Raw genomic sequence first — 10,510 nt, forward strand, 5'->3', positions numbered from 1 at the left:
CTACAATGACACCCCCCGCCAAGGCCTCCTCGTTTGAGGGGCTTTAAGACAATCACCTCCTTTCCACCCTCCATCTCTAAGCTTATAGCAAGTGAAAAAGCAGGACTTCCCTGGTGGCGCAGTGGATAAGAATCTGCCCGCCAAGGCTGGGGACCTGGGTTTCGATCTCTGGTTTGAGAAGATTCCAAATGCTGAGCAGCAACTAAGGCTGTGTGCCCCAACTAGTTGCTTCACTACTGAGCCTGTGCGTTGGAGTCCAGGAGCCTTAAGAAAAGTCACTGCAATGAGAAGCCCATACACCGCAACCAGAGAAAGCCTCGGTGAAGCGACAAACGAACGTGAGGAAATAAATACAAATTATTTTGAAAAGATAAAAACAAAATGCACCCTTCTTAAATTCTTGTGATTGTTCCCTGACAATTCAAGTAGGAGAAACAGAAAGGAACATTGTCATCCTCTTTTTCCGCCGCCTCACCATCCATTAATACAGATAATGGCTATTTTTAGTTGAACATTTGCTGTGTACCAGGCTTTCTTCTAGGCGCTTTGCATATTGTTTCATTTAGTCCTCACAACAAGTGGATGAAGAAGGTGCTATTTTAGCCCCATTTTACAGAGGAGGCAACGGAGGCACAGCCCACACAGGGGTGGGGAAGAGACATCAGCTCTCCTACCTCTTATGATCTGACCTTGGGCAAGTCACTTCCTCTCTCTAGGTCTCAGTTTTTGCATCTGTGAAATCTCTAAGCTGTGCAAGGTCATCATGATGGTCTAAACTTTTTGTTATGCCTTGAACACATTTCCTAACAATCAAAGCATACACAAAAAGAATGAATTTGAAACCACCTACCTGCCCGTGTTGGGTGTATGTGTGTGTGCGTGTGTTTTAAAAGCCAATTAATTGGTAATCCATTGCATTTTTTTCTTTCCCACTCTGGACATAGAACAGCTCCCACAAAAAACGATAGTAAGAAGGACCTTTCTGCCAGCAACAAGGTGGTACCCAGAGAACACACCATCAACATTCTCAAGCACATCCATGGAATGGACTTCACAGAGCGTGCTCCTCGGACACTCAGGGAGATCCAGAAGTCTGCTGTGAAGGAGACATGCATTCTGGCTCTGAGCGTTGACTCAGACCAGAGGAATAAGGACTGTCCGCTACTATACCTGTGGGTGATGTACGGAGAGCGTAACGAGGGCGAAGATCCACCAGACGAGCCCTATACAATGGCTCCCTGTGTCTCTGCCACCACTTCCAAAAACCTGGGGACTTCCCTGTGGTCCAGTGGTTAAGACTCCTGACTTCCAATGGGGAGGTTTGGAATGTGCAGGTTTGATCCCTGGTCGGGGAACTAAGACCCTACATGCCATGCAGTATGGCCAATATACATATGTGTGTGTGTGTGTATACACACATTATATGAATATATATGTGTAGATTATATAACTGCAGTCAATGTGGATAACTAGCCACTGGTTATCAAATAGTTACAAAACAAACAAAAAAGAGCTTTTGTTACGATCGATGAGCCAATAACAACACATCAGTTCAGTTCAGTTCAGTTCAGTCGCTCAGTTGTGCCTGACTCGTTGCGACCCCATGGACTATACCTGCGGGGTATAGCATCAGGGAAGCAGCAGGCCAGGCCTCCCTGTCTACCACCAGCTCCCGGAGCTTACTCAAACTCATGTCCATCGAGTCGGTGATGCCATCATTATTAGCTCGACCCATAGTTCACGTTGGGGTTCACTCTGTGTTGTGTATTCTATAGGCTTTGACAAAAGTATAGAGACACGTACTTACCACTGCAGTATCACACGGAACAGCTTCACTGCCCTCAAAATCCTCTGCACTCTGCCTGTTCATCCCTCCCTCTCCTCCCCTGAAACCTCTGGCCACCACCAATTTTCATTTTGCAACGCAAAGCTCAGTCGCTAAGTCATATCCGACTCCTTGCGATCCCATGGACTATACCTGCCAGTCTCCTCAGTCCATGGGATTTTCCAGGCAAGAAAACTGGCGTGGGTTGCCATTTCCTTCTCCAGAGGACCTTCCTGACCCAGGGATCGAACTCATGACTCCTGCATCGGCAGGCAGATTCCTTACCACTGAGCCACTTGCAAAGCCAATTTTTGTTTCACTGTTGCCATAATTTTGCCTTTTCCAGAATGTCATGTAGTTGGAATCTCACAGTGTGTAGCCTTTTCAGATTGACTTATTTCACTATGCATTTAAGGTTCCTCTTTGTCTTTTGATGGCTTGAGAGCTCATTTCTTTTTAATGCTGAATAATATTCCATGGTCTGCAGGTAACACACTTTGTTTATCCATTTACCTATTGAAGGACATCTTGGTTGCTTCCACATTTCAGCAATTATGAACAAAAGTTTATACACTTTTAAATAATTGTTTCTTCCGATTGTAAAAAGCAGTGACATAGGAACATCATGGATTAGAACAAGGTAGACATGCACTGAGAATGAAATAAAAATTTCCCATTTTACAGATCAGGAAACTGAGGCTCAGGGAGGGGAAGTGACACGTTCACTCATTCATTCCTCTGGTGAATACTTATGGAGGACCTACTATGTGTAGGTACTGTGCTGGGGTAGGGGGCACTGAAAACAGAAAGTTTAGGACTCTGCCCTCCTAGAGTTGACATTCTAGACAGACAATAACTAAGCAAATAAATAAATAATATAAATAATGAAAGGACAGTCAATATGTATTCTGCACTTTCTTTGCACCAGGCATTGTTTCAAACTCTGTGTGCATTAAGACAGCTGATCCCCACAAGCCTCCTGGGAAGTAAGACTATCATTATTCCATTTGCAGATAGGAAAACTGGAGTCCAGAGAGGTTAAATCACTAACCTAAGGCCACACAGCTCGAAAGTGGAGGAAGCAGAATTTGAATTCAGTCTTGGGTCTCCCAAGTCTACACAGTGAAATAATGGGAGGTAATTTTAGACCGAGGGCTGGCGGCAGAGCCCAGGCTTGACCCTGATCTTCAGTTTCTCGTGGCTTTTTGTGCTGGAGCGCCCAGCCTTTCAGGTTCTGAGAGGCCAAACTTCATTGTTCTTCTAGCTTCTTCCAGTGGCTTAGCTTTGGTCCCTGGAGGTTGGGGGGAAGGGCTCGTGGCTGGCCAGGGCTCCTGAGTGCAATCAGATCCCCTTTATTTTTAAGACGTTAAATCCCTGATGACAAATGCTGTCCTTCGGAAGAGCAGGCTGACCTGACCAAGAAAACAGAGTCCCTGGGTATGGAAAAAAGCTACACACCTCAGCTGGTATTTTTGATAATCAGGCGGGGGGTTGGGCGTGGGAGGGAGGCAGTCTCACCCAACTCTGCTTCCTGCCGGTGTGGTTCAAAATCAGTAGCAGAAAAAGCCAAAAACTTCTGGAACCATGTTGGTGAACCTCTGGGGAAACAGGTACTCAGATACTGCTGATGAGAGAAAGTGGCTCTAGTTGCTTTGAAAAACAATTGATCACAATTACTCAACTTTAAAGGAACACAGCCTTTGACCCAGCAATCCCAAGTCTGGGAGTTCATCCTAAGGACATCAACATCATCCACACACATATATCCAAGATGATATAGGCACAAACTCAAACATTACAGCAGTTTGTAGCAAAAGAAGTGAAATAACCCCGGAGTTCTCCTATCCCCTAAACAGGTCCCTGGTGAAACAAACAAGGCCCGGACTCACAAAGAAACTGTAACTTTGTTCAAAAGAAAAGTCAGCTCACCACTTACTGTGATTGAGGTTTCTTCCAAATAAATTGTTAAGGGGGAAAAAGCAAGCCTCAGAACATTATATGAGATCTCGGCTGTAACAGAAAGAAGTGGGGAGGGAGGGCTTTGTCTACAGAGGTGCTGAATCTTGAGAGAGGGCTAGGTCCTTTGGCTAGGCATCCTACCTCTGGCCCCTCCTTTGCTGTCTGTTGTTCTTTAGTCACTAAGTTGTGTCTGACTCTTTGTGACCCCATGGACTGTAGCTGGACAGGTTCCTCTGTCCGTGGGATTTTCCAGGCAAGAATACAGGAGTGGGTTGCTATTTCCTTCTCCAGGAGATCTTCCCAACAACCAGGAATCAAACCTGCATCTCCTGCATTGGCAGGCGGATTCTTTATCACTGAGCCACCAGGGAAGCCCCCCACCTTGCTGTGTAATGAAGAGCAAAGTACAGGTGGCCCTCCACATCCAAGGATGTTTCATGTGCAGATACAGGCGGCTGACTGTATGCACTACATCATCCGCTATAAGCATTTTACTGAACATCCACAGATTTTGGCATCCACAGGGGTCGTGGAACCAAACACCCCCAGTGACCAAGAAATGACTGTACCAAACCTCTCTGTGCCTCAGATTCCTCAGTGTGAAACTGGGTCCTGATAGCTGGACTTGTTGGAAGGATTCAGTAAAGTAAGCTACATGGGAGGCTCTGCTCAGTACCTATGACGTAGGAAGTGGTTAACAAAAGGCAGGTATAATAATAATTATCAATATAATGTACAGACTTTCTCTGGAGGAAGCCACAAGAAACAGGGCACAGGGGCTGCTTCTGGGAATTGAAGGATGTGGGTGGGAGAGAGGGCTGCTGACTTTTCAGTGCACCCCCTTTTTGAAGAATTTGAGTTTTTCTTTTGCGTGTACCATATGTTTCAAGAATATTACTGAAATAGGGGCGCAGGGCAAATTCCAAAGGAGAAGGAGCAGCTGAGTAATTTCCGGTGGTTTTCCAGCTGGGTTTTTCTGAGTTTCCAGCATCCTGGGCCCCAAGATTCACAGTCTGGCCTCTCATGATCATTACCTAGGGGACTCTTAGAAGGGCAGGACCTCAGCTCCCCTGCAGACCTGCGGAAAGAGAACCTGCATTTTGAAAAGATGCCCAGGTAAGTCGCGAGGAGGCTCAAGGTGGAGAGGCGCTGGTTTTCAGGCTGCAGCCAGCCCCAGAGCTCCAAGTCCAGAAGACAATTGCCTTTCAGTTCTGTAACTCAGGTGAGCAGAGGATGAATGGAAGAGTGGCCCCCTCCCTCTAGGTGCGGGCGGGGGAGGGGAGAGAACAGGAAGGATTCAACTCTGCTTTCTCCCCACAAGAGGCTGTAGCACGTGAGGTCTGAGGCGTGTGGCTTTCAGCAGCTCCCCACTTAAGAGTTTAAAATAACTTTCTGGTTTTAAAAAAGTAAGGAAGAAAGAAAAGGGAACCTCCCACTGCAGCCCACACAGCCCTGACATGAAAGGAGGACTCTGCTCCCCTCTCCCCAGCTCCAAGCCCACTTTCCATCTCTTTGGAGACAGTGACAGAGGCAGTGCTCCAGGAGGATTCAAGTGGGAGATTCTTAGAGCTAGAGAGCCTCTAAGATAATTCACTTTAAGCTTCTCATTTAGCAGGTGGAGCAATCAAGGCTCAGAGAGCAGAAGTGGTTTGTCCAAGGTCACACAGCAAGTTAGGGGCAGCAACAGTTCAGGAATCATAGAAGTAGGAGATGCCTTGAAACCACCTACTTCAGAGTTACAGACTCATGAGAATTGGTGCTGGAACTTTGATTGGTACCGGGTGCCATCTCTGCATCTATTCACAGGTGGAGAGCCTGCCAACATTTTTAACTATAGTAAAATGTGCATAACATAACATTTACCATCTTAACCATTTTTTAAAGATTTTTTTTAATGTGGACCATTTTTTTAAAAAGTCTTTATTGAATTTGTTACAGTATTGCTTCTGTGTTTTGTTTTTTGTTTTTAATGCTTTGGTGTTTTGGTCTTGAAGCATGTGGGAATCTTAGCCCCCAGACCAGGGGGTGCACCCATACCCCCAGCATTAGAAAGTGAAGTGGTAAGTGCTGGGCCACCAGGGAAGTCCCATCTTAGCCATTTTTGAGTGTTCATTTCAGGAGCATTGAGTGCGTTCACACTGTTGTATAGCGAGCCTGCCACTCTTGGTAGAGCATGGGGATGGCAAATCTATCACTCTCTTAGTTTACTCTAAGAAAAACTGCAGGGAGCGAATGATAAATGGCTACAGACGCTGGGGTCAGGGAGACAATAGGGAGTGGCGGGGACTGTGGCAAGCTGGAGTGCGTGCAACTCCATCCGCGAGGCAGTCACTACTCAACTGCAGCTGACACGTGCCTACACGGATGCTAAATCATCTGTATATGAAAACATCTGACTTATTTTTAAATGTGTTTTTATAGAAGTATAGTTGATTTGTAATGTTGTGTTAGTTTCTGGTGTAGAGCAAACTGACTCAATTATTATATATACATATTTCTTCATATTATTTCCCAGTATGGTTTATCATAGGATATTGAATATAGTTCCTCGTGTTATACGGTAAAATCTTTTTTTTAATCCACTGTCTATATCAGTGATCAGTGAACAGTGAACGTCGCTCAGTCGTGTCCGACTCTTTGCCACCCCATGGACTATACAGTCCGTGGAATTCTCCAGGCCAGAATACTGAAGTGGGCAGCCTTTCCCTTCTCCAGGGGATCCTCCCAACCCAGGGATCAAACCCAGGTCTCCTGCATCGCAGGCGGATTCTTTACCAGCTGAGCCACAATAGTTTGCGAATCCTGAACTTCCAACCCACCCTTCCTTGGACCACTTGGCAGCCACAAGCCTGCTCTCTGTGTCTGTGAGTCTGTCTGTGAGTGTGTGTCTGTGAGTGTGTGTCTGTGAGTGTGTGTCTGTGAGTCTGTGTCTGTGAGTGTGTGTCTGTGAGTCTGTGTCTGTGAGTCTGTGTCTGTGAGTCTGTTTCTGTCTCAGAGATAAGTTCATTTCTGCCGTATTTTAGAGTTCACATGTAAGTGATGCCCGTGGCATTGTCTTTCTTTTTCTGATGTTCTTCACTTATTATGCTAATCTCTAGGTCCATCCATGTTTGCAAATGGCATTATTTCACTCTTTTTGATGGCTTTTCCATCGCATATATACACCACATCTTCTTCATCTTCTTTATCCATTCATCTGTCAGTGGAATTTAAGTTGTTTCCATGTTCTGGCTGTTGAAAACACCAAATGTTTTAAATTTTTTTTGCAAAATTCAAAATATTTTGAAAAGATAAACATAAAAATTTCCCTCACAATTGGGTCTCTCACTCCCATAGCTAACAGTTATTGGTTTGTTATGAATGCTTAAAGTCTCTTCATAATTATACAAATAGTATTAACATTTACATACATTTTTTTCTTTTCTCCATTTTTACACAAAGAGACCACAATAAACACTTTGTTTTAGATCTGGCTTTTTATTTAACAGTTTATCCTAAAGAACTTACCTGATCAGCACTGGGCAGAGTCTTCATTTTTTCCAGCTGCATAGTATTGCATTCTGTGGATGGCCTACATTTGATCTAACTCATCCCCTATTGATAGAAACTTTTTTTGAAAAAATTTTTTGAAACTGTTGCATTACAAACAATGCTGCCTGAATAACCTCCAATATATATCATTTTTCACATGTGCACATGTATCTGTAGGCTAATTTCCAAAAAGTAGAATTTCTATATTTGGATTTTTAATATTTAACAACCCTGCCAAATTATCCCCCTCATAGTAGTTGGACAAGATCCATTCCCACTAATCGTGTATGAATGACTGTTTCCTCACAATTAAACACCTTATTGCTTTAATATTGACAAAATGAAACAGAATAAAAACGATGTGGATCCAAACAAACATGCCTGTGGACTGTATCAGCCCCGACTTTAACAGCGTCAGCCCTTCAAAGCCCAGAAACATTGACCAATCTCCCTCAAGTTGCAAAGCAGATGAAGTGCAGAGTCAGGATTCAAATCCTGACAGTTTGATTACTATTCCTGAGCCACTTCTCAGTCAACTGCCCACTTGGGGGACACCTCAGCTTAGGTGGTAAGAAACTAGAGCTTCTGCAGAGTTATCTTGTCAGCTCGAGCATTTGAAACAATAATCAGGCTTATTTGCAGATGGTGACTGTCAACGGAGCTGTCCCCACACCCAGCAAGTACCTCCTCTCAGATATATCGGTCAGTTTTTCCTGTGTAACAATCAATCACAAAACTCTTATTTGCGTGGGTGCTTTTAACATCCTTCATCCAAGTGCTTGAAGTGAAATGAAAGTCAACCAGTCATGTCCAACTCTTTGCAACCCCATGGACTATACAGTCCGTGGTATTCTCCAATCCAGAATACTGGAGTGGGTAACCTTTCCCTTCTCTAGGGGATCTTCCCAATCCAGGGATTGAACCAGGTCTCCCACGTTGCAGGCGATTATTTACCAGTTGAGCCACAAGGGAAGCCCAAATGCTTGAGGAAGCCCCTTATTGCAGAAGTGACTCTGCAACTAAACCCAGAAAGTAGCTGTGGATCCAGACGGACTTGAGCTTCTCTTCTGGGTCAATCCTCTTGTAAACAGTATGACTTTGGATAATTGTCTCTTTGAAGCTTTCTTTTTCCTCAACTATAATAAGAGGATAAAAATAGTCCCCATTTGGAATTGTGATAACCACAGTGGACACAAAATAAGTACTTTGAACATGAGAATCAGGCCCAGCTCACCAAGATGTTCAGGCTATGAAAGGTTCAAAGGAACTGGGCCTTCGTGAAAGGAGAGAAGGTTTACGGGTTCTTATTCCTCCACGTCACACCCTCATTTAGTTAAGAATAGTGCACAGAATCACCCATACTCATCACATCATGGTTTTTTCCATCGAGCACATATTAATATAATTAGATGTGTGTCGGTTGCATACACATGGAAAACAGTTCCTTTTTATTTATATTGTGTTTATGGTCAGGAAGATCCCCTGGAGAAGAGAATGGCAACCCATTCCCGTATCCTTGCCTGGAGAAGTCCGAGGACAGAGGAGCAGTCTACAGTCTATGGGGTCGCAAACAGACGGACACGACTGAGCAACCAACACTTTCACTTTCAACTTTATGCAACTAGATTGACAGCAGGGACTATCTTCTAGTGGGTAAGACAAGCATGGGAAGGGCTAAATATTTTGAAAGATAGAATGAAATAAATGTGCAAAGTGCCATGGGGAAGGGCAACCCACTCAAATGGGAGCCTGGAAGGGCTTCTAGAGTATTCAGAATCCGTTCTTGAAGGAGGGTTAGGGAATGCAAGAGGACCTTGCATTTACTAAACAGCTATTTGCTTGGCACTCGGCTTCCTGACTTAATTTTTTCTGTTGAGTTTTTTCTCTTTAAAAAATAACACCAATAGGATATCACTTACATGTGGAATCTAAAAACATATAAATTAGTGAATATAACAAAAAGGAAGCAGACTCACAAACATAGAGGACAAACCAGTGGTTACCAGTTGAGAGAGGGAAGCGGGGGAGGGGCATCACGCGGGAAGGAGAGTGAGAGTTACAAACTATTGGGTAATTAAATAAGCTAGAAAGATCCATTGTTCAGCACGGGGGATGTAGCCAGTGTTTTGTAACGATAACTGGAGGATTTGTTGTTGTTCACTTGGTCAGTCACGTCCAATGCTTTGTGACACCATGGACTGCAACACGCCAGGCTTTCCTGTCCTTCATCATCTCCCAGTGTTTGCTCGAACTCATTTCCATCGAGTCGGTGATGCCATCCAACCATCTCATCCTCTGTCATCCCCTTCTCCTCCTTCTCCTCTGGAGGATAGACTTTAAAAATTGTGAATCACTCTATTGTATAGCTGTAATTTATATAACATTATACATTAACTCCACTTCAACAAAAAAAGGAATTAAAAAGGGAACATGAAAAAAAAAAAAAGGAGGTTGTTTAAAAAAAAAAAGTGTATGTCAGCTTTTGCTACAGAACAAATTCTCATTTATTTCTGGCTCACACATCTGTGGATTTTGCAGGGAGCTACCATTGATCTCATGATCTCAGCTGGGCCTCTGGGCAGGGGGGTTTGATTTAGGGATGCCTCACATGTCACTCTTTTTTTATTTTCGGAGACTAGCAGGCTACGCAGAGCATGTTCTCACGGTAAAATGCAGGAGGCCAGGAGAGCATCTCGACTCCACCAGCACATTTCAAGTCTTTATTTACATCGTGTCCACTGATACCCCATTGCCAAAGCCAATCACATGGCTAAGGCCAAAGGCAAGAGATGGAGAAGTGGATGGAGAAGATACATATTTGCTCAAAGATAACCAAGTCTACTGCAACCAATCATACGTGAATGGAAGTGAAGTGAAAGTCACTCAGTCATGCCCAACTCTTTGCGACCCCACGGACTATACATGGACTGTGAAACAAACGCTTGGCGGGCACAAACAGAACCTTCTGCGCACCAGGACCCAAGAGAAAGGAGCAGTGACTCCGCAAAAGACTGACCCAGACTTGCCCAAAAGTGTCCAGGAGTCCCCCGCAAAGGCATGGGTCAGCGTGGCCTGCTGCAGGGCTGGGGGCACTGAGTGCAGCAGTGCATCTGGGACCTTTTGAAGGAGGTCGCCATTACCTTCCTTACCTCCACCATAGTTTGAGGTTTGTGATGTTGTACAGGATACAGGGAT

The 10,510-nt window shown here is 44.5% G+C and overlaps 1 long non-coding RNA gene across 1 annotated transcript; it reads left to right on the forward strand.

The window, feature by feature from the left end:
- The first annotated feature begins 4,511 nt into the window (after positions 1-4,511).
- LOC112449387 (uncharacterized) lies at positions 4,512-9,734 on the forward strand. Its single transcript, XR_003037960.2, has 3 exons — positions 4,512-4,900; positions 8,789-8,968; positions 9,485-9,734. It is a non-coding gene; the product is annotated as an uncharacterized lncRNA (long non-coding RNA).
- Positions 9,735-10,510: the final 776 nt, after the last annotated feature.

Source organism: Bos taurus, chromosome 13 (assembly GCF_002263795.3).
Source record: "Bos taurus isolate L1 Dominette 01449 registration number 42190680 breed Hereford chromosome 13, ARS-UCD2.0, whole genome shotgun sequence".
Taxonomy (NCBI): Eukaryota; Metazoa; Chordata; class Mammalia; order Artiodactyla; family Bovidae; genus Bos; species Bos taurus.